A 22,299-nucleotide genomic window follows, 5' to 3' on the forward strand; every position below is an offset into this window, starting at 1 on the left:
GTGGATCACTAGATACTTGATTTCACAGACTCCCACATTTTTTTTCCTAAGGTCTCTTGCCTGTGTAATAAAGGTGAAAAGGAGCTGTTTGTTTAGGGCTTTTTTTTTTTTTTTTTAAACAACGAAAATCAGTAACCAGAAACACACATTCCTGTTAAATTCATGCAAGTCACACATAAATGCTATGAAAGGTTTTTAATTTATATTAGGTTTCCTGAAACAAAATCTGAACTGACCAGAAAAACAAATGCAAGAAAACTAGTTGTTTAATCTGAATGTTTATGTGACGTATTCAGAAGCGAGCAATATAAATCTTCCCTTCTTTGCTTTCAGTTGTTTTGCTCCCTTTCCTTCGAGGAATTATTATTTAATTTAATTAGTTTCTTAGTTCCTCAGTGAAATAGAGATCACCTAGATCTTCTAGTTAAACATTACACTCTTAAAAAGAAAGGACATTTTGAATCTGTACATCTCAATGTTTCTACAGTCAAGGTTAGTAACCTCCTCATTTAGCCTAGAGAAATTGAAACATGGGGAAGAATGTCTTTACCAAAAAACAAATTGCATAGTCAAGCTACCAAAGCTGGGAAAAATCAGCTCATTCCAAATGGCTTCCTTTCAATGTTTTCACATTGTAATTCATTTAGTCCTGTTTTTAAAAGGTTGAAAAAATAGATGCTCATTTTCAAGATGAGCAGTATTACTGATACCTATACTAAGCTACAAATCTCCATTCCCAGCATCTTATTTCATTTAATTGTAACATGACAGAACAGTTTGACCAGGGTCAAATTTATAGAATAAAAGTAAAATCATTAGGTGTAATTTGGCTAAGGGACTTTGATACAAAAACTGATGTAGTCAACATGATTACCACTCCAACAGAAATAGAAGTCAGTCTGCGAAATCAGCCAAAAAATTGTGGGCATTTACCATCAGTGAAGGGTTAAATTTGGATTATACAGGGGCATAAAAAGACATGGGTTTACATAGATGTATGCTTAGAAGGCTTTAATAGCAGCACTGGTATTCTTCTTGAGATTCAGAATACCATTATGCCAGTGCAGAGCTGCTAAGTGACACAAGATGATCATTTTTCATCTCACCATGTAGACCAAAGGAAATTTGAAGTTAAACAGATGTCCTTATAAAGCAAAAATGAAGTTAAGAGTTAAACCAAAATACATCTTCCTTACTAATCTTATTTCAAAGAATAGTTTTAGTTTTCAAATCAAGTTTTTCATGTTGTTTTTTTTTGTGTTCTGATTTACAGATAGTTCTGATTTACAGTTTTCTGAGAGTTCTGATTTACACATATCTAAATGTCCAAATAAAGATTATTCAAGATGTTTTGCAGATATTTAGAAATCATAACATGACTAAATAAATGCTTACATTTGCATTTTGCTAGCTGTGGAAATAAAACTGATCATTTTTTGCTATGAAAAAGTCCTCTTAAATCTCTATCTTCTTTTTCCTGATTATACATCCTGTATTTAACATCTTGATAACCACTATTTAAAGTAAATGGATTAACCATAGGATGAGTTACTAATTGTTATGAATAAGAATGGAAAAACTGAGTCCATTGAAAGTATTGTAGTTTTAATACCTTCATCCTACGCTCTTATTATTATTTTTTTTTAAATCTACAAATAAAAGAACTATGAAGTAAAAGATATAAGCAGTCTGGTAAGTGTGTGACAATTAATAAAGAAGTACTGAACATTTCATTCATTTTTCCGTATTTCTAAGTAGCACTATCAATCAGAAAAAGCTTTTATGCAAGGCTGATGTCAAATCCACATATAACAACAGATTTGACAAGCTTTTTTTTTTTTTTTTTTCATACACTGATACATCTTTGTAATGCACAGACTGGTTTTCAAAGTCATTATTGGCAGGTTCTATTAGTTATCGACTTTTTTTTGTCCATGAACCACAGCAAAGGACTAAATTTTCCATTCAGTCCAGTCTTCAAATATGCACCCCAGATTCTGATACTGTTATTATTTGGTTCATTTACAACTGCAATACATAACTAGCCTTAAATTCATAGGCATTTTTCTATTTCTTTTCTTTCTTTCTTTCTCTCTGTCTTTCTCTCTCTCCTTTTCCTTCCTTCCTTCCTTCCTTCCTTCCTTCCTTCCTTCCTTCCTTCCTTCCTTCCTTCCTTCCTTCCTTCCTTCCTTCGTTCCTTCCTTCCTTCCTTCCTTCCTCCTCCCTCCCACCCTCCCTCCCTCCTTCCTTCCTTTCCTTCCTTCCTTCCTTCCTTCCTTCCTTCCTTCCTTCCTTCCTTCTTCCTTTTCTTCCTTTCCTTCTTTCCTTCTTTCCTTCTTTCTTAAAAGAAAGTAAGTAAAAAAGAGAGAGAGCAACTAAGCATGTTATATTGTTTCATGTGAGGGTTCTGCATTGAAAGCAGCTCCTGTAGAAGGAATGACAAAGCTGCAGTGTTGCACCCTAGCTGTGATGTGTATACACATGCTGTTGTCATGTACCCAGACACACAGTCCCCCCGTATCGTGAACTGGCACATGAGTTCTCCCATAGCAGAATTTTGGAAGGTTGAGAATCTTGCTAAAGTATCAAGGTGATTGTACCTCTTCTTGCAGGCCACCCCTCCATGAGTTCAGGAAGGGAAGAAACAGATGAGTAAGTTGGAAAGAAGCTAGTAGTCCAGTTGGTTCTAGGACTCAGCTTTATTCAGCTAATTTTTTTTTTTTTTTAAGTTATAAAATAGCATAAAGAGACATATGGACAAACTTTTTATTCGTAGAAAACTTCTTATGTTAGATAAAACAGATAAAAAATGTGAAACACTGTCCTGGTTTCAGTTAGGACAGAGTTAATTTTCCTTCTAGTAGCGGGTAGGGTGCTATGTTTTGGATTAGGATGAGAAGAGCGCTGATAACATGCCGATGTTTTAATTGTTGCAGAGCAGTGCTTACACCAAGCCAAGGACTTTTCAGCTTCTCACCCTGTCGGGCCAGCGAGCAGGCTAGGGGTGCAGCAGGAGCTGGGAGGGGACAGACCCAGGACAGCTGACCCAAACTGGCCAAAGGGGTATTCCATACCATCTGACGTCATGCTAAACAATATATAGGGGTGGCTGGCCGGGGTGGGGGGCCGGCTGCTCGGGGATAGGCTGGGCATCGGTCAGCGAGTGGTGAGCAATTGCATTGTGCATCACTTGTTTTGTACACGTTATTATTCGTAGTACTATTATTATTATTATTGTTGTTGTTGTTGTTGTTGTTGTTATTATTATTATTATTATTTTCCTGTCTTAATAAACTGCCTTTATCTTAACTCACAGGCTTCACTTTCCCATTTCTCTCCCCCATCCCAGAGAGGGAGGGGGGAGGGTGAGCAAACGGCTGTGTGGTGTTTAGCTGCTGGTTGGGTTAAACCACAACACACTCAAACAGGACTTCTCAACTGACAAATACATCAATAGCCATAAACAGTATCCAAAGTAAAAAATGTCATTGTGACATATTTTGGAAGCACTAATTTCAGCTTATTTGCTGATTTTGAGAGATGCTGCCAGAGCTGTAATCTCAAAGGAGGAAAATAATGGAATCGCATGGTTATACACAGAGTTAAGCGAGAGTTTGACGCATTCAAGTTTGGAGAATCTTCAGTCACTAAGCAAATGTGAAAGTAAACATGTAGACCAGTGGAGAAGTTGTTCTAGCCCATGAGATCTGAAAACTTTTCTACAAAGAGCAGTTCATTGGCGAACAGTCTGTCACAGGCAAGGAAAGACTGAGGATTGCTGAAACTGTGTGTGGTGAATGGTCAGGGGAAAGGAAAGAGGGAGTGCTGCACTGTGCCAGAAGCTTGCTCAGATGTCACAGAGAACAAAGGAACAAGAGGTGGTGAAGGCACGCAGTGCATTTCCAAATGTCTGAAACATCTTAATCAGGTTTACTTAAGAAGTTAGACTCTACAGTGCTTATCTGAGCTGAACAGAGTTGCTGAACTTTCTCTCCTGAGGCTTTAGCTAAACTGTGAGGCTTTGAAAACCACAAGCAAGTTTCCTCAGTGCAGAATCTGAATGAAGAAAAAGACACATCAGGGAAAAGATACTGATTTTTTCTTTGGAATATAAAAATTTTATTCCCTTTTTGGAAAACACTCTAGGCTAAGTATGTGACATAATACTTGCTTTAGCTCACAAGCTGTCTCCACATGGCTTTTCTTGCAATAATGAACTCTGAATTACTCTTTTCAGTCACTCCTCCACTAAAATCCATTCACAGCTGAAGTTTATTAGTGTATGAGGGGAAAAAAAAAAAAAAAAAAAAAAAAAGAGCACTTATTTTAGTAGGAGTAGGACTTCTACTTCTCTTACTACACCAAAACTCTGAGTTTCACAGCAAGAGTTGATAACATAAAAACTTGTAATTCTTTCACATCAAAACTGTGTGAATTTCCATCAAGGTAAAGTGAATACTGGTGTATGAACAGGAAAAAGCTGAAAGAAGTATGATACTGTTACTGGGTCAGTCACTGAGAGAGCAGAGGCAATATGTGTTCTGTATTCTCTGTTTGTCAGCAACTAAAGGGGACAGAGCTTCACTCTGGAAGCCCCGAAGCATCAGTCATGGTCATTGTTCTTAATCTCAAATATGCCACCTCACGTCGGGGCCTGCTGTCTTAAATCCAGAAGCGCTCTAACGTGGCTATAATCCTTATTCAGCATTCAAAGTAGGGTTATATAAATGGCTGTATGTTGATACCTCATCTGAGGTGAAAATACTCTTACATAAAAGTACCAGTCATGTGGTGAATTACTTATATTTATTTGTTTTGTTTAACTCTAAAAAATTTGGTATTAGAAACTGCAGGTCATTAGTTTATTCATTCTTGCTATGTTCCTAAGCAGGCAAAAGCCTCCGCTGAACTTCAACAACCCTGGTTTCCCTGAATCTGTCCTGTTTTCACAGAATCATTATATGTACCATACCCATTAGATAAATACCAGAAATAATTCTAGGAACAAACAACCCAAGGAAAGAACAGAAACTATCATACATCTTGTCTCTAAACCTTAAATAGTTTAAGAACAAAACTGAAGACACAAATCACTCTTCAGCTCATTCATTCATTATCTAGATCTTTGGTCTAGATTCCAGTATACCTGGCTGCCTTTGGCCACAGCAGTCATCCTTTTCTCCAAATTTCCACCACCACAGTCATTGTCTGTTCATTAAACCATTGTCCTTGAGCACTGCGGAGCAAAGCAGAGCCAGGAAACCTTGTTTTCTTCTCTCTGGTTTTGGGTGGGTGCTCTAGTCCCCTAGACTTCTAGGCAAAAGCAAGGTTCAGAAACAGGGTCCAGTTCTGAACACCACTTTGATATATGAGACCAGCTACAGCTCTAGTTAGGTGCCTGAGACCAGGCAGTATTGCCTTTCTCTTCCTTGCTAGTTTGCTGGCTCTTGCCCTCTATATTGACATGGTATATCACATTCTTGAGATATGACCTCCTTTTCTAACTCTATATAAAGTGCAAGTACCTAGACTATCACTGGGAATTTACCTCTGGGCATGTACGCTTACTTTTGGCTGTGCTATGTTAAATGTAAAAGTATTTAAGCATATTTTAGTTCTGACCTCCGTACACCAAGGAATAATACCCAGTATCTCCCTGAATTCAGCATGTATTCTGGGTATCCACATCCAAAATGGACTACATTTTTTTTAACTGAATAGGTTGTAAACAAGCCATTTTTTTTCTTGTTTCTACTGATGCACTATAACTTTTACTATAGATATTTATTTGCAAGTCCTTGAACTGAATTTGCTTATCAGAATTTACATTGTCTATATCTTGTTCTGTATTCACACCAACCCCCTGAAGCTACAGAAGTAAATATCACTCATGTGTGACTGGTTTCACTTATGATCCCTGTCTGCTGATATAATACCATTATATTTGGTCTCACAATACTGCTAAGTAAAGGTTAAATTAAGACAAAATAAACAAAGCCTGGTTCATTGACCTTTAAAACCAGTCACAAGCAAACATCTTGTCCATCCAAATCCTGCAGGGCTTACTGCATCTCTAAGACAGAACCTCGAATTTTACATAATGCAGAGTTTCTCTTAGGAAAAAGTAGCCAAAGCAGAAGCCTGTTGCAGCTATAAAGTAGGAAACCAATTAAGGTATAATAAACATGTTTGTCTTGAACCCAGACATGAGAACACTAAAGCAGGGTGATCTGCAACTGTATACAATAATTTTATAGCACTGTAAGAATGCTAACAGAATTTTGTAACACAGCTAAACATAAATATATAGGCAATGAATAGTCACAAAGTGGTAAACAGAGATAATTGCACAACCAAGGTGCAGGAAAATATGTGTAAGTAGTAATATCTGCAAAGAAATAAGGATTTACAGCAAGAAAGAATGTCTGGTGAAACCAAAATAATTTTGCATAATGAGCAGGAGAGATATCTGATGGAACCAGAATGATCCTGTAGAACAAGTGGGAAACATGCCTAGCAAAACTAGAACAAGCCCTGCTCCCACAAATAAGATGCACTATGGCAAAAGCATATGAAAACATTCTCTTGTCTTCCCCTGTGAAGGAGATAAAGAGCATAAAGCATCAATGAGAAAGGAAAGATAAGGAAGAAAGTTGACAATCCACTGGCATAAGTGATCTCCAATTTCCTAACTGATACAAAGATGTCTGCATACATAATATACATATGGATATTATAGAATCATAGAACCATAGAATCATAGAATCATAGAATGGCTTGAGTTGGAAGGGGCCTTCAAGATCATTCAGTTCCAACCCCCCTGCCATGGGCCGGGACACTTTCCCCTTGGTCAGGTTGCTCAAAGCCCCATCCAGTTTGGCCTTGAACACTGCCAGGAATGGGGTATCCAAAACTTCTCTCAGCAACTTGTTCCAGTGCCTCACAACCCTCTGAGTGAAGAATTTCCTCCTAATGTCTAATCTAACTCTCCCCTAGTTTAGTTTAAAACAATTTCTGCTTGTACTATCACTATCTGACCATGTAAAAAATTATTTTCTGTACTGAAAAACCTCAATGAGGTCTCCACAGAGCCTTCCCTTCTCCAGGCTGAACATCCCCAGCTCTCACAGACTGTCATCATAATAGAGGTTCTCCAGCCCCTCATCATCTTCACAGCCCTCCTCTGGACCCACTCTAATAGGTCCATGTCTTTCTTGTGCTGGGAGCCTCAGATCTGGATGCAGGGGGGACAGTCATCACCCTCAAACTGCTAGTCATACCTCTGTTGATGCAACCCATCAAGTAGTCGGCCTTCTAGGCTTTAAGTGCACACTCCTGGCTCATGTCAAGCTTTTCGTCTACCAGAACCCCCGAGTCCTTCTCTGCAGGGCTGCTCTCGATGAGTTCTTCTCCCAGTCTGTACTCACGTCTGATATTGCCCTGACACAGGTGCAGCACCTTGCACTTGGCCTTGTTGAACCTCATTTGGTTCATGTGGGCCCATGTCCTGGTTCCAGTTAGGACAGAGTTAATTTTCCCTCATAGTAGCTGGTAGGGTGCTATGTTTTGGATTAGGATGAGAAGAGTGCTGATAACATGCTGATGTTTTAATTGTTGCAGAGCAGTGCTTACACCAAGCCAAGGACTTTTCAGCTTCTCACTCTGTCCTGCCAGCGAGCAGGCTGGGGTGCAGCAGGAGCTGGGAGGGGACAGACCCAGGACAGCTGACCCAAACTGGCCAAAGGGGTATTCCATACCATCTGACGTCATGCTAAACAATATATAGGGGTGGCTGGCCGGGGTGGGGGGGCCGGCTGCTTGGGGATAGGCTGGGCATCGGTCAGCGGGTGGTGAGCAATTGCATTGTGCATCACTTGTTTTCCTACACATTATTATTATTAATACTATTATCATTATCACTATTATTATTATTATTGTTATTATTATATTCCTGTCTTAATAAACTGTCTTTATCTCAACTCACCGGCTTCACTTTCCCGTTTCTTTCCCCCATCCCAGAGAGGGAGGGGGGAAGGTGAGCGAACGGCTGTGTGGTGTTTAGCTGCCAGCCAGGTTAAACCACAACAGCGCACTTCTCAAGCTTGTCCAGCTCACTTTGAATGGCATCCCTCCTTTTTGCTGTCTCAATGGCACCACTCAGGTTGGTGTCATCTATGGACTTGCTGAGGGGGTGTACTTGATCCCACTGTCTATGTCACTGATAAAGACATTAAACAGCATATATATAATACTCATGAAAGTATATGTATAATGTTTATAAATCTGTATATATATATATATATATATACAAAGAGATATATTCAGTAACAACAAAAGCATCTGGAAATACAACCTCTCAAATACCCTTTTCAGGTTATCTCATACATCTCTATATGATTTCATTCTGCTTCCAAACTACACCATATTAAAGACAGAGGGAGAGAGCTCCCTGCTGTCAGAATTAAGAGCATCTCTGATTGACCTGCTTGTAAGAAATAGTTTGGCTCCTCCAAACAGGAAGGAGTTACCTAACAGCTACTGAGGAACTTAATATACTTCACTTGGTTGCATGGCACTGTCAAGGACTCTGCTTTCTCCTGGCACTGCTCTTCAGCCTGCAGGATGCATCTCTGCTTACAACATTCACCTTGAATATATTCTTCACTTCAGATCACAAGGTCTCAGTTCTAACTTTTAGCACATAAGGAGACAGCAATCTGACAACCAGCATACACCAGCTCAAGTTCTATGCCCTACAAAATTATTTGCAAACTTTATAAATCTGCTGGTGACTTCCAGGGGCTGTTGTCATGTCTGTTTTACACAAAACAAAGGATTTCAACAGAGCAATTGCAATATGCAGTACTTTCTAAACTTTCAAAAGCAAACCCATGGGACATGTAATCACACATTATGCAGGACCTAATACAGAGATTCCAAAGTAATAGTCACTGAGTTAAGAATTGTGCAGAACTGTAGCTGTGTGAAGCAGTGTATTGCTACCTGGACTCCCACTTGCAAAACATCTGCAGTAAGTAGTAACAAGAGTCTCTGAACACTGACTGATTTTTATCATGGCAAAAGGATAAATTCTGCATGCCATATGAAAGTGTTTTGTGGTTTGGAGATGAGTATACTCTTACCCTACCACAGAATGCACTAATTTTATATTAGATGTTATTTATTTTGGTATTTTCTTAGAGTAATTAAATGAAATCATGACCACAGTAGGACTGGATCTTTTTTTTTTTTTTTCCAAATTAATCAATATTGTAATAGCTTATCTTTATTTCTAAAGTTCCCATCAGAATATAAGCATGTCTTTGCTTTGTTTCCTGGTATTCCTGACTATATTTTACTTACAGGCTGACCATATAAGATACAACCTTTTAAACTCACTCCAGACAAAATTTAAATCTGAGAAAATCTCTTACCTTGCTCTTTGTGGGTTATTTTAAGTATAGCATCAATTTGAACACAGCTAAATTCAGCTTAAAAACAATAAAATGCCCTTAATTTTTGGAATTTGTCAAGTAGTATTTTCATTGCAATGCTTCACAAGGAAAGTAACTTGCAAATTTTAAATTTCTAATGTATTCCATTGGGTCAGCAGAGTTCTCAATGGTTGATAATGGCAAAAAAATGTTTTTAAGATGAAGAAGTCCTTATCACAATGACAGAATAAAATAGAAGACTATTTGTATTGCTTCCTAGACAATCAAGGAATACTTGAAAATATGCTTGCTAAAGTTAATCAGCCTGATTAAATATACAGAAATAGAGAGTCAAAGCCACTGAGATAACAAACCGAGTGCAAGTTGCAGATTCTAGCCCATTCACTAGATTCTCTAAGGTAAAATATCTGTAGGCTTGAGTCCTATCTTGTTGGAGGGAGCCTGAAATAAAGAAAAGAACTGAGGTAAAAACTGTATCCCTTTAAAATATATATATATATATTTTTTTTTTAAATGTAAAATATTAGAAAAGCAATTTGGAGTCCAACTTTTTTTTTTTTTTTTTCCACAGACTCACACAAATGTTACAGCAAATTCCTTCTACCCATGGTCAGCATATAGTATCTTCATTTATACCTGTAAAAAAATCACCAAAAATCAATATATGGATTTTATTGTTTTGTACACGTCATACAAAAGAGATTTCTGCTCTCCTTTTTTCTACCCCTGTGAGAAAATAAACATTGTATCTAACCTGAAAGACAAACTGAGCAATATTGATGACTTCCTTATAGGTTTTCCCCCAAAATTTAAGTTGTGTACTAGAAAAAAAAAAAATGCACATTGGAGAGGAGACATGACTGCTTCAGACGGTGTTTCTCAAGTAAAGTCTATTTTTTTTATGGAAGGTCAATAAATCTAGATGAGGCAATTCAAAAAACTTTTTTATTGCATCAGGCATTACTCAAGAGATAACTGATGATTAAACTAGGAGTTGAAAAAGCCCTGCTCAGGTGTATCTGGGCAGATTTCCAGGATACAACAGCCTCTACATATTAGTTAACATGCAAAGATGTGCAGATGGATTGAGAAGCAGTTTTAGGCTTCAATGACATCCCAGTCAAACAAGTGAGGGAAAAGACTACATCACTTTCCATGAGCTATGTTTGCCTCACAGTGTAGGCATTGCACTTGAATTCATGAGATGGGAAGACATCACCCTTGGCTAGGTGACTATGTGGCTCCAGAGACCAGAGGGCAAGAAGAATTGCTTTAAAAGTTTCTCTTATCTTGCAACCTTCTTTCTCCCAATTGTCATGTCTTTGTTTCAGATCTCCTCACCAATTAAGCTGAACAGGTGTAATAGAAAAAGAGTTTCAGAAGAGACCATGGGGCCAGGATGAAAAGAGATATTTCACAGATATTGAATATATTGCATGAGCACCTTGTTATTTTAGTATGCTGTATTTTGTAGCTTTATAGCAACTTTCAGTTCTTTTATGCTGTAGGCAAGAGAGAATATGGCTTTCCTTTGTGCCATTTAAAGTTAACCTGATAGAACGTAATTTCTTTTACAGTAAGGGCTAGTAAATGTAATAATTTATATGTAACTGAATTAGGGCTGGGGCTTCACCTCATGCTTAACTGTCCTATAAGCAAAGAAGGAAACAAATATCAAATACAAACTGAGATAGGGAATTAGAGAGACATGAAGATGCCTTTGTTCTAGTCTTTTTAACTTTACATATACAGAACAGCAAGGAGATTATTTAAATATCAATAATAAAATAAAAAAATAAAATAATAAAATAAAAAAGCATGATGTTACAAAATTTCTGTCAATTAAAATAAGAAAAAAAAAAGTGAAGATAAATTGTTGCAGCAAGTAGAAGAAAAGCTTCCTCTTAGAAGTGTTCTAGTCTTTGTGCTTAATTTCTCTTTATCAGACATTGTAGAGTATTATTGACAGTGTCATTTAGACCTTTGTTCATAGAGCTGAATAAAACCTCAGGGAACAGAGGATGGTCTTTTGAAGGTTACAGAAAAGAGAATAAATCCCTACCAACTCTAAAACATATGTTAAAATATAAAAAATACCTTTTTGAAAAAAAAATGCAGTATATACTACATGATTTTTCTCTTTAGAATAAGAAAAGTATTCATCATATCAAGTTTACTTTTTTTCTATTTCAGTGTCAGAAGCTACTGCTGTTTTTTTGTTGTTGTTGTTTGTTTGTTTTTACGAAAGTGACTACACAATTATTATTATTAGAATTTAATGGCAGTTAAAAGCCTAAAAACATCAAAGGTTAGTGTCAACTATTTGACTTCCAGATGCCAAATTGTCAAATAAGCCAAATAAGCCAAAGAGGAATGAAAATCCCACACATGTATGAGACTTCACTAATAATGACAATTAAAACCTGTAAAATAGATGTATAATGAACTATATATGAGACTATGTAAAAAATGTATAAGTGAACTAATGTCAATTTGGACCAAAGCCAAGAAGAGAAATTGAAAGTTCATTATATGGGGAAACTGAGTGGAAAATGGTGGTTAAATTTACTAAGAAAATCACAAACTGCAACAAAAGTAGAGTGCAATTCCAAAAGCAAAATCAGCCATGAATAAAGAGTCTGGAACCTGGTATAGAAATACTATGCTTGTCCCTGAAGTTAAAACTTGCAGAAAAAAAAATATATGTATATATATACATACATACATTTAATTAATATATATATATATATAATTAATCTCTGCTCTACAGCATTTACCATTCAGTTCAGTTAAGATACATCTACAGCTTCATCTTTTTCAAAGCATAATTTCATCAAGTTCATTTTAGGTAGGATGCTAAATTTACCACTAGATCTACTGCTTTGAACATTCTCAGTTCTATTCACCACTCCAATCGTGATACAGTCATTTAATTTCATTTCCTGTCACCTTCAAAAATAATTATCATATTCTTTTCATGTCTTGCCTTTTTTTGAGTGTTTCATTTTACAATACGGTCTTGCAAATCTATGTAACTAAAAAGTTGCATTTCCTTATCTTAAATTTTCCATGTCTTAATCTCTTTTTCTTGGCTATCAGTACCATTTCACACTGTCATCTGCACAGCATCACCGAAAGCTGCTTCTTATAGTAGCAAAACTGTAATTTAAATTTGATCTACATGATATTTTGGAGCAGATGTTGTGCAGCTCCTTGGCCTGAATCTGAATGAATCACTGAGTCATGCAACCACTGGGATGTTTGCAGTAATTGCTTGTTGATTTTCTTTTGGCCATTTGAGGCTGAAAGCACTTTTGATTTCTTTATTATACATTGGAGGAAGGTCACTGATTTGATTTGTGATACTGTTCAATTCTTCTGTTAATGCCTGTGTCAAATGTAGTGTAAATGTCTGTTTAATTACGTCTACAAGACTCGTTGTAATTGACATTTAAATTGTAATCAGTGCATTTATCTCAAATTGAAGGTTCTCAAAATGAAATAGTTATATCCAGGGAAACAGAGAATTATTTATAAAATCTGATAGTTTTAATTCTCTTTTTTTTTTCAGTTTTTAAAATAAAGAGGACGAAGTACACTTCAGCAAGATAGCAGTGCATTATTTTGGCTGAAAATATTTATATGCAATATCCATTAATTTTTGGAAGATGCACAGAAAGTCTATATTGACTGCTTAGAAGACACATCAAAAATACATAATCTGAGAGCTATAAATCAGCTCTTTTATTCTCTGCTGTGGGACAATACAGCTCAAATCCTGATTTGCTACACAGTCCTGCTGCAATTCCCCACATAAAAACACAAGTCAATTCTTAAGAGGTCCATGTCACACAGATGTCGAATGCCTGTGGCAATTTCCATCCTGTCAGAGGCAAATTCTACTATAAGATTTTCTTTCTAAGTCACTGATACTTAATGTAGCAACAAAAGGATAATGAACATTCTGATGTTATGGTACTGCTTCATAATACGGTCTCTGGGTTTGCCCATGTTCAGTTTCGCAACACATTACAATATATTTCTTTTAAAATAGCATGCATATTAATGTATTACTGATGAAAATTTCCCGTTTCCTTACCTGCTGGCTGCCCAGCAGCTCAACATCTTTTTCTCTGAGTATCGCAGTGCCTACCATTTCATAGAGTACTGACCACTCTGAGACATTAGTACAGCTGCCTCAGTATTGCCTGTTCATTTGGAGAAGCAATAATATTTTATTGACATTTCCTTTACAAATGTGTTCCCCAGTCTAGGGCAGCTGCGCCAGTTTGACAAATGTGATGGGCATTGATTCAGATGGGTATGGATTCTGATTTTTCTTTGTTAGTGTCTCAAGCATTTCACAGCAGGAGTACTGCTAGATGATGAGGCAAAAATCAACAAACTGTGGACTACCTCCATGATACGCACCTGTTTTCAACCTAGATTCATTGGAACCTTAAAGCTTAATCACACAGGGTGAAAAAGGACCTTAGTCTTTCTTATACCATTTATTATCTGGCTTTATCTTAGACCTTAGATGAGCTACGTGGTCATCTTCTAGTACATTAGCATACCACAACATCCACTGATGAACCTGTGAACTTCGTTTTGAATATGGCACTTCCAATGAATGTCAATGACAGTAAGTGTAGTTGGAGTCCATAATCCAAAGATCTTTTTCTAACATAAATGTCTATTGAACTCCCCCCAAAACATTCTTTCTCCTGTTTTTATAAAAGTATTTTTCTCTCTAATCTATTTCACAGGCAGTTCTTACTGTCTGGAAAGAAGGGGAGAGGAGAGGAGAGGAGAGGAGAGGAGAGGAGAGGAGAGGAGAGGAGAGGAGAGGAGAGGAGAGGAGAGGAGAGGAGAGGAGAGGAGAGGAGAGGAGAGGAGAGGAGAGGAGAGGAGAGGAGAGGAGAGGAGAGGAGAGGAGAGGAGAGGAGAGGAGAGGAGAGGAGAGGAGAGGAGAGGAGAGGAGAGGAGAGGAGAGGAGAGGAGAGGAGAGGAGAGGAGAGGAGAGGAGAGGAGAGGAGAGGAGAGGAGAGGAGAGGAGAGGAGAGGAGAGGAGAGGAGAGGAGAGGAGAGGAGAGGAGAGGAGAGGAGAGGAGAGGAGAGGAGAGGAGAGGAGAGGAGAGGAGAGGAGAGGAGAGGAGAGGAGAGGAGAGAGGAGAGGAGAGGAGAGGAGAGGAGAGGAGAGGAGAGGAGAGCAGGAAAGCGAAGGAAAGCGAAGGAAAGCGAAGGAAAGCGAAGGAAAGCGAAGGAAAGCGAAGGAAAGCGAAGGAAAGCGAAGGAAAGCGAAGGAAAGGAGGGAGGGAGGGAGGGAGGAAGGAGGGAAGGAAGGAGGGAAGGAAGGAAGGAAGGAAGGAAGGAAGGAAGGAAGGAAGGAAGGAAGGAAGGAAGGAAGGAAGGAAGGAAGGAAGGAAGGAAGGAAGGAAGGAAGGAAGGAAGGAAGGAAGGAAGGAAGGAAGGAAGGAAGGAAGGAAGGAAGGAAGTTCAACAACTCTTTGAGAAACAGTCGATTCCATAGACGCATGTGTGCAGTTTTGTACATGTACCTTGTTTTTTGTAGAAATTATTAACTCCAGGTCTCCTCAGCTGCTCATCTGTACTAGCTTAGCATAAACAGAAGATCTCTTGTAGTTACTGATTTAAACTAAAATGGGTAAAGGAGTTCTCATACAGTTTAGGAAGAAAATGAGCAGTGAGATGACAACAGTTGTGTTCTTGCTTGTTTAGTACACCTGTTGCCAGAGGGTGCAAGCCCTCGTGCCTAGTTATGAAGTTATTTCTGTGTCTCGGTAGTTCAAAAGAGTCCCTGATGTGAAGTCAAATATTCACTGCCAGAAAGGTCAAAATCATCTATATGAACATAAGGCAAAACAAGAGGGGCCTTTTGACAGAGTCCTTGTTCCCTAGGATAAAGATCTTGTTCTCTAAGTCCTTTTTATTATTTTTATATAACTTTGATTTTCTTCCCCAAATCAATGCACAAACTGTAAATTGGGCATGTGACTCATGCACACCACAGCATGTCTTTTCATGAATACAATTACAATCATAATCTGTTGTCATATATATAATGGAAACATATAAAAATACTACTGGAAGCATCCAAAACATATTCAAAACTATGGATAAATGTAAATCCATGTAAATGCAGCTGGCCTGAATATACTTTTCACCACTGCTACCTAGAACAAAAAGTTTATTCCATGTATGTCTGGTTATCAGCTCAGAATCTTAGCTCAGAATTTGGCAAAATAAATTTAAGCCAGACTTAACCATTCATGATTAGTGTGCCGTATTCTTGAGTTACTATGCTGCTGGGAGGAGAATGTGGCAGACGCAGAAGTGTCTTTTCCTCTTCTCTTGATGGTAATGCTGCACTTATAATTTAGCTGTAAAAGCACCATTGTTTTCCTATCAGAATTCAACTGCATCTTTCAAAGCATTTTGTTTATCTCATCAGTGATCATTGGCAAAGGTAAAACAACTCAAAGCCAACGACAGAAGTAGCTCTAATCATAAGCGTTTTTTATTCCAAGCAAAGTCTGATTCTTTTCACATTCCACCACCTAACACGTTCTGGCTATTTTGCACAACAATATTAGTGAATAAGGAGCTTTTTTTGACCAGCATGTCTGTAAGCATACGGGACAACTTCTGAGGTTTCCTGACACTTGCTCGTCAAGTACAGACCCATTTATAGGTAAGAAAGGAATATTCTGCTATCACACAACCAACAGTAACCCTTCAATACTGAGTACTGGCTTTAAACCACTGGGATAAGTAGTTGTGCTTCAGTTAGAAGAGCTCCTCAAAACACTCCTGTTAAACTAAAATCAGTAAATTATATTGTCGGTTCCATGAACACAGTTGTAAGATATTGTCTGCATTTTTCTTTTTCAGTATGCAATGTTAGTTTACCAGCAAAAACAGTGGTGTTACACTTTGTGAACAGCCCCAGTTGCAGTTTTCACATGATATTTAGTGCATGCCTACAAGCACTAAAAGAGCTGTTCAAACTAAGTTACAGTGAATTGTTCACCAAGTAGCTATTTCACTCTACGTGTGTGTGTGTGTGTGTGTGTGTGTCTGTGTCTGTGTGCATGTGTGAAAGGTTGTTTCCAGACATCTGTAGGAAGCTATTGAGTGTTATTTACAGCATTTTTAAAATCTGTATCAGAATGAATGCCTGCCAATGCCTTTGACAGAAGACAGGAAACTTCCATTCACCCAGCCAGCTGCTGTTGTTACCAGCTCATTTGCTGCTTCCTCTCTCTCCCCTTCAGGAGAGGGCTTCCTGGGAGTGGGGTATACCATTAGTGTATGATGAACAATAGACTAAAGTAGAGCAAAAAGCAATCTATGCATGAGGTTGTTTTCCTGATTGCTAAATTAAGAATAAGATGAGGGCTAATGCTAGAAATGATGTCTTTTATTGTGCATTATTTCTGCCAAACACTTCTGCTACAGTTTCAGCTACTAAGGCAAGCATTGCTTCCATCATATCCCATTGGTCTGGCACAAGCATGGCAACAGGACTTGTCAAAACTTGTTTTTTGTGGTTGAAGGACACATGCTAATCTTACACTTACAAAACCTTTTCTGAAATTAAAATCAAAACAAAACAAACAACAAAAAATCCCACCTGTCATCTCCATGACTAAAGAGAGTATCTAATTTCTTCCATCATGAATTTTTAAGAAGAAAACTTAAAAAGGAATGAAAACGTAATTAAAGACAAGGTGACATTTTCACTGAGGCAAGCAAATAGAAAATAACAAAAATAACCCCCTTTATGTGATTACCTTTGTCTCATTGAATTGCAAGAAGGTACTTCACTGAGATCACTTACAGCTAAAGACTAAAAAAGTGAGATTGAGTCGTCATAATGCTCTTCTCTCTTCCCGCTCAAAGCACTCCCACATTAAATAATCAGTTCATTTAAACATTCTGACAATTTTCAATGTGTTGACTGATTACAGTGGTAAGAAACTGATTATGTAAATCTCTTTGTGACTAGTAACCTGGTCATTTCCTAAGTGAGCATTGTTATGTGAAAAGAAATGTAAATTATAGCACCACAGATATACACATTACTCATAGTTCTGGCACATTGATTATTTTTGAGAATCAGAATTTTAAAATAAATCTATAAATTGTGTTGCTAAGAAAATTAGTGATGAAGCAGAGCGTGCCAGGATGACTTCTTTAAAGCTTACACTGATTTACTTCTTATTTAAGACAGAATTGCTGTCACTGAACCCAAGATAATTAAAAGATATACAACTGGTTTAAACCACTCAACTAAGTACCCATATAATTGATGGAGAGGAAAAGGAGAGAGTTGTCTTTGTCTAAGACAAGTGTCCAAGACAGTTTGGATTAATTGGATCAAGAAAAGCCTGATCCTCTGCTGACTACAGAGACAAACTATGTTGCTAACTTTGAAAAGACCATATTCAAAAAGCCAATGTTAAGCCACCTTTGATAGTTAATGGATTTTAAGGAGTGGCAGGTGAAACACCCCTGTATTTCTGCCTGACAAGTAAATGACCTGTGTTACGGAGATGTGGCATAGTCTGGTATTGATTGAAGAGGCAAGAAATCTTGGAGAATCAGTTTCATGCTTACCGTTAGTTCCTAAAAGTAAGTTGAATGAGAAAGAAATTGATATGAGGATAGGTATGAAATAGATATGAGGATAGAGGATATGAAATAGATATGAGGATAGGTATAGAAATTAATATGAGGATAGCTGTAGGACCAACTGCCACCAACCCTTTAGGGAAATGGAGGCTACTACAATGTGGCACTGTCCAATCAAAAACAAAAACAAAACAAACACACAAAAAAACTGAAGCTGTCCTGCCATGACTGTACATAGGGCAGGACAAGCAGCATCTAGGAGCAAAGAAGGATAGGTCTGTGCTTTCTCAGTACAGTAATGCATGGCAGTTTTATCCTAGGAAAACCAGTTAGATGAATGCAGTCAGAGAAAAGGAACAAATTGTTATCATAATCATTTTTTCAGAGGTAGTGAAGAAAAAACATGTTATGCAGAGTGAATATTTCTAATGATTTAAAGATTTCCAAAGTCTAGAGTGCAAGCATACACTTCTGTTTTCACTTGTTAAAATGTTACTAGGGCTAATTAACAAATGCATAGATGTCAATAAAGTTGCAAAATCATGACATACTTTGCACAAGTTTACTACACAGAAGCAGAATTTTCATGCTATAAAAACTGATATAATCACTAATCATTTATGCTTCATTTTACAAAATTCTTCAACCGCTCATTTTTAAGGTAGTAGTGAATATGCCAGTGTTTTGCAACACTTGACTGAAAAGAAAAAAAATCTAGCTTGACTCAAATATTTGAGTTTCTATTTCAGCTTTGCCAATGTCAGTGATGTTAGGGTTCTCTTCTCTCCCCATTGCTAAATATCCCAATCACAATATGCACTTGAAAATCACGAACTGTTTCTCACAATTTCCTTCATGCCAAAATCTCCATTTTCCCATTCAACCCATTCAGCAGAAGTATCTACTATATCAAAATAAATGTGTTTTGGTGTCAAAAATGCTGATGAATAGAGCTGAACAAAGGATATTTGCAATGCTGAGTACAATTTGGTTCTGCAGTAATTTACAGAGATCACTGGAAGAGCACTAGAAAAGAGTCAAGCCTGCTGCAGCATAGTGATATCCTTTTCCTTTGTAAAAACTTCACTGCTTATAGAAATAAATGGTTTGTGTTGACACAAGTCTTGACACATTAACTAGGAGGTGTTACAGTCTTGTATATGCCTCGTGTGACTTGACATAACATTTGAACGGTGCTGTTAGGATTTTTCTGTCATCCTGGGGTACACTAATTTTGTGTGATTGCACTGAAGTATTTCTGACCTTTTGAAATTCCTGGGTTTATAACATTGTCTGGCACTTTATAGTTATACACATATGCACATATATATGTCTATGTTTGCAAAGAGTTCTGATAGATGCTTGAAATGTAAACTATAGTATTTAAGAAGACTTTGAATATAAGCAACATTCCTGATTCCAGCTCTGCCAAATTCAGTTGTTTTGACATGGGAAAAGGAACTGTAAAGAAAATAATAATAATAATAATAATAATTCATGGTAATTATCCGTTCACTCCTTTTTTTTTTCTTTTTTTTTCTTTTTTTTTTTTTCCCACTAAAATAGTTAATAAATACATGGCTGAACTCTTTGGTGCCCAGACAAAAACATATACAATAAGCCAAGACATTGTCAGCAAACAGGAATGAAGTTCAGTTATTAGTGAAATTAGATGGACTTACATTACATTATAAAAAATTGTACATCCAGTAACCTAGCCCAAGATGAACACTGTATCTGAATGTTCAACCACAGTGACATTCAAATATCCTAATTTTGTTAGACAAAAAATTTACCTGGGGCAGGACTATGACTTAAGCAAGGCTTAAAATATAAAACAGCTTGTGTTAGATAGCCTTAGATACAACACCTAATCTATCTTCTGAACCCACTTAGTGTTACTGCATCTTTTCTTGAATGATCAATAATTTGACAAGTAATTTTTAAACAAGCTCTGCTCAAATATTGGAGAAAACGGTGGCCATCCTAGTGAAATCTGTACTGTACTTATGTGTCACGGTAAATTCATTTGAGATGAATTCTTTGCCTAAATCCTTCCATGTGACTACTTATCATCCTTAGTGTAAAAATATTTAAGGAAAAATCACAAGCTAGAATTAAATAGTCCCTAAACTGTATTAAGGAGCAAATTGTAGCAGATTTGTTTCACAAATACTGAGAAGCACGGAGAAGTCATTTCAGAAAAAGTGTTCATTCAGTTTTATGAACTTAGGTTCTTATCAACACTTCATGGATTTCAGGAATGAATTTTTATGGTCAGATGCATGAGTACAATTCCAAATGGAACACTGATAACAGCTGTAAAAGCCATAAATACATTCAAAGCATGTAAGCTGACCTGACACCTAGGGAGAGCACACCAGGACAGAAGGGTTTGGATAATAGCATCAGATAACAGTATGGTATTTATATGGTGATCTTTCCATTCTCTTCCTACTATGCAGAGAGAGATTGTTCTCCTGTGGCTTCACTGATAGACTAACAGTGGCTCTGCAATCAAGTGCTTTTATTTAAACACTCCCCTCTCCTAAGCTTTGCTGAATATGTTTAAATTTCACCCTGCTGTACAACACTTGTCTATCAACTGCTAACACCCCTCTGGAAGACCTTTGGCATACCAGAGTCTTCAATAAGTCCTACATGAATCCATATAAAGATTTAATTTAAGTTCAAAGGAGGAGATGAGCCCAAAAAAAAAAAAAAAAAAGTGTCTGCCCAGTAAAACTCCAAAAATTTAGGTCTTCAGGCAAAGCACATGCTTGAACATGTTTTTGTTTGAGCAATTATAATCAATGTTACTTATGCTCCTAACATGTTGCATAATTATTTTCCTAATGCAGTGCTCTGCTTCCCACATAAAGCCTACTGGTGATCAACAAAATAAAGTGACTGAAAATGACAAAAAATGAGAAAATTACTGTTACTTGTTCCACTAGTAATGTTTTATTGGCTATTTTGATGTGGTTTCCATTTAAGTGGATTGACAACTCCAACGGTTTCCTTAATGGACTGAATTATACAAGTTTGTTTTAAGTGTCAGGTCACCACACTCATGTTGGAAGCTGCAACAACACTATATAGGGAAAAATGCCTTAAGGTCTTTCAAGACCTGATGAGTTGACCATGTAGCAAATACATCGAGTTGTGGTAGTCTGCAAAGCTGTGTATCCTACCAAGTAAAACTGCCCAAGCTGCCTTGAATCAGTCTGAGGTGGTCCTGAAGATTATTTGTGCATGGGGGCAAGCAGAATGCACATACTCTGATGTAATTTCAGCTTCTCTCATGCTTGTCCATCAGCTGATGGGTTGATGTGGATAAAGACATCAGTAGAACAGTCAGGCTGAAAATAATAAATACATAAATACAATAAAATGCAATAAATACAATATTAATAAACAATAGAAATAAATTAATAAATTAATAATTAGTAATAAGGTAAAAGAGGAAAAATAAATACAATGAAATTGAGAAGTACAAGGAATATTAAAACAAAAATTATCTGTATATATACATATATATCAAATATAAATGGAAATATGACAAAATACTACCCCAAAAATCTATTGTCAGTTTTTAAAACACATTCAATATAATGGCTAGGAGTGTGTTTTACATCATCTCTGTACTATCCCATCTTTAAGCAGTACAGATGCAACTGACATAGACAACATGATAAATTATGAAGCTGTGAGAAAAGCTGTGACTGTTGTTAGTTGTGGATTGTATATATTTGAAGAGAGTATCACTTGATTTATCTTGTGATTGCTTTCCCTAACTTCCTCATTGAACAATGAGGACATTATCAATGTCTCTTTTCTATATATAGCTGTAATCATTTAAGAAATTAACATCCCCAGCAACTTATTACTTCTTTTAGTTAGACATTTCTGCCACCATAACTGAAATGTAGTAAAGTTAGTGCAAAATGAGTCACATCTGTTTAAACTGAAACAAATAGAGCTACTGATTTTTTTTTTTTTTGTCTTTTTGTCTGGGCATACCCCTATGCAGCTAAATACCAGAGATTTGTTAAAAATGTTCTTGTTTGTACAGCTTCAGCTACTTATTTTCAAAATCAACCATTAATAGGAACTATTCTGAAACCAAAAACTCAGCAGCTGCAAAACCAAAGGAGGAAAAATAAAACACAGTATTCTTTCTTGA

The 22,299-nt window shown here is 37.0% G+C and overlaps 1 protein-coding gene across 1 annotated transcript in view; it reads right to left on the bottom strand.

Moving 5' to 3' along the window:
- Window positions 1–18,536: 18,536 nt before the first annotated feature.
- Window positions 18,537–22,299, bottom strand: part of LOC125179745 (uncharacterized) — a 142,996-nt gene continuing 139,233 nt past the window's right edge. The window contains exon 5 of the mRNA XM_066977627.1: window positions 18,537–21,475. The gene's annotated coding sequence lies outside the window, so the exon portion shown is untranslated. The remainder of the gene's footprint in view (window positions 21,476–22,299) is intronic.

This window comes from Anser cygnoides, chromosome 1 (assembly GCF_040182565.1).
Source record: "Anser cygnoides isolate HZ-2024a breed goose chromosome 1, Taihu_goose_T2T_genome, whole genome shotgun sequence".
NCBI classification, from domain to species: Eukaryota; Metazoa; Chordata; class Aves; order Anseriformes; family Anatidae; genus Anser; species Anser cygnoides.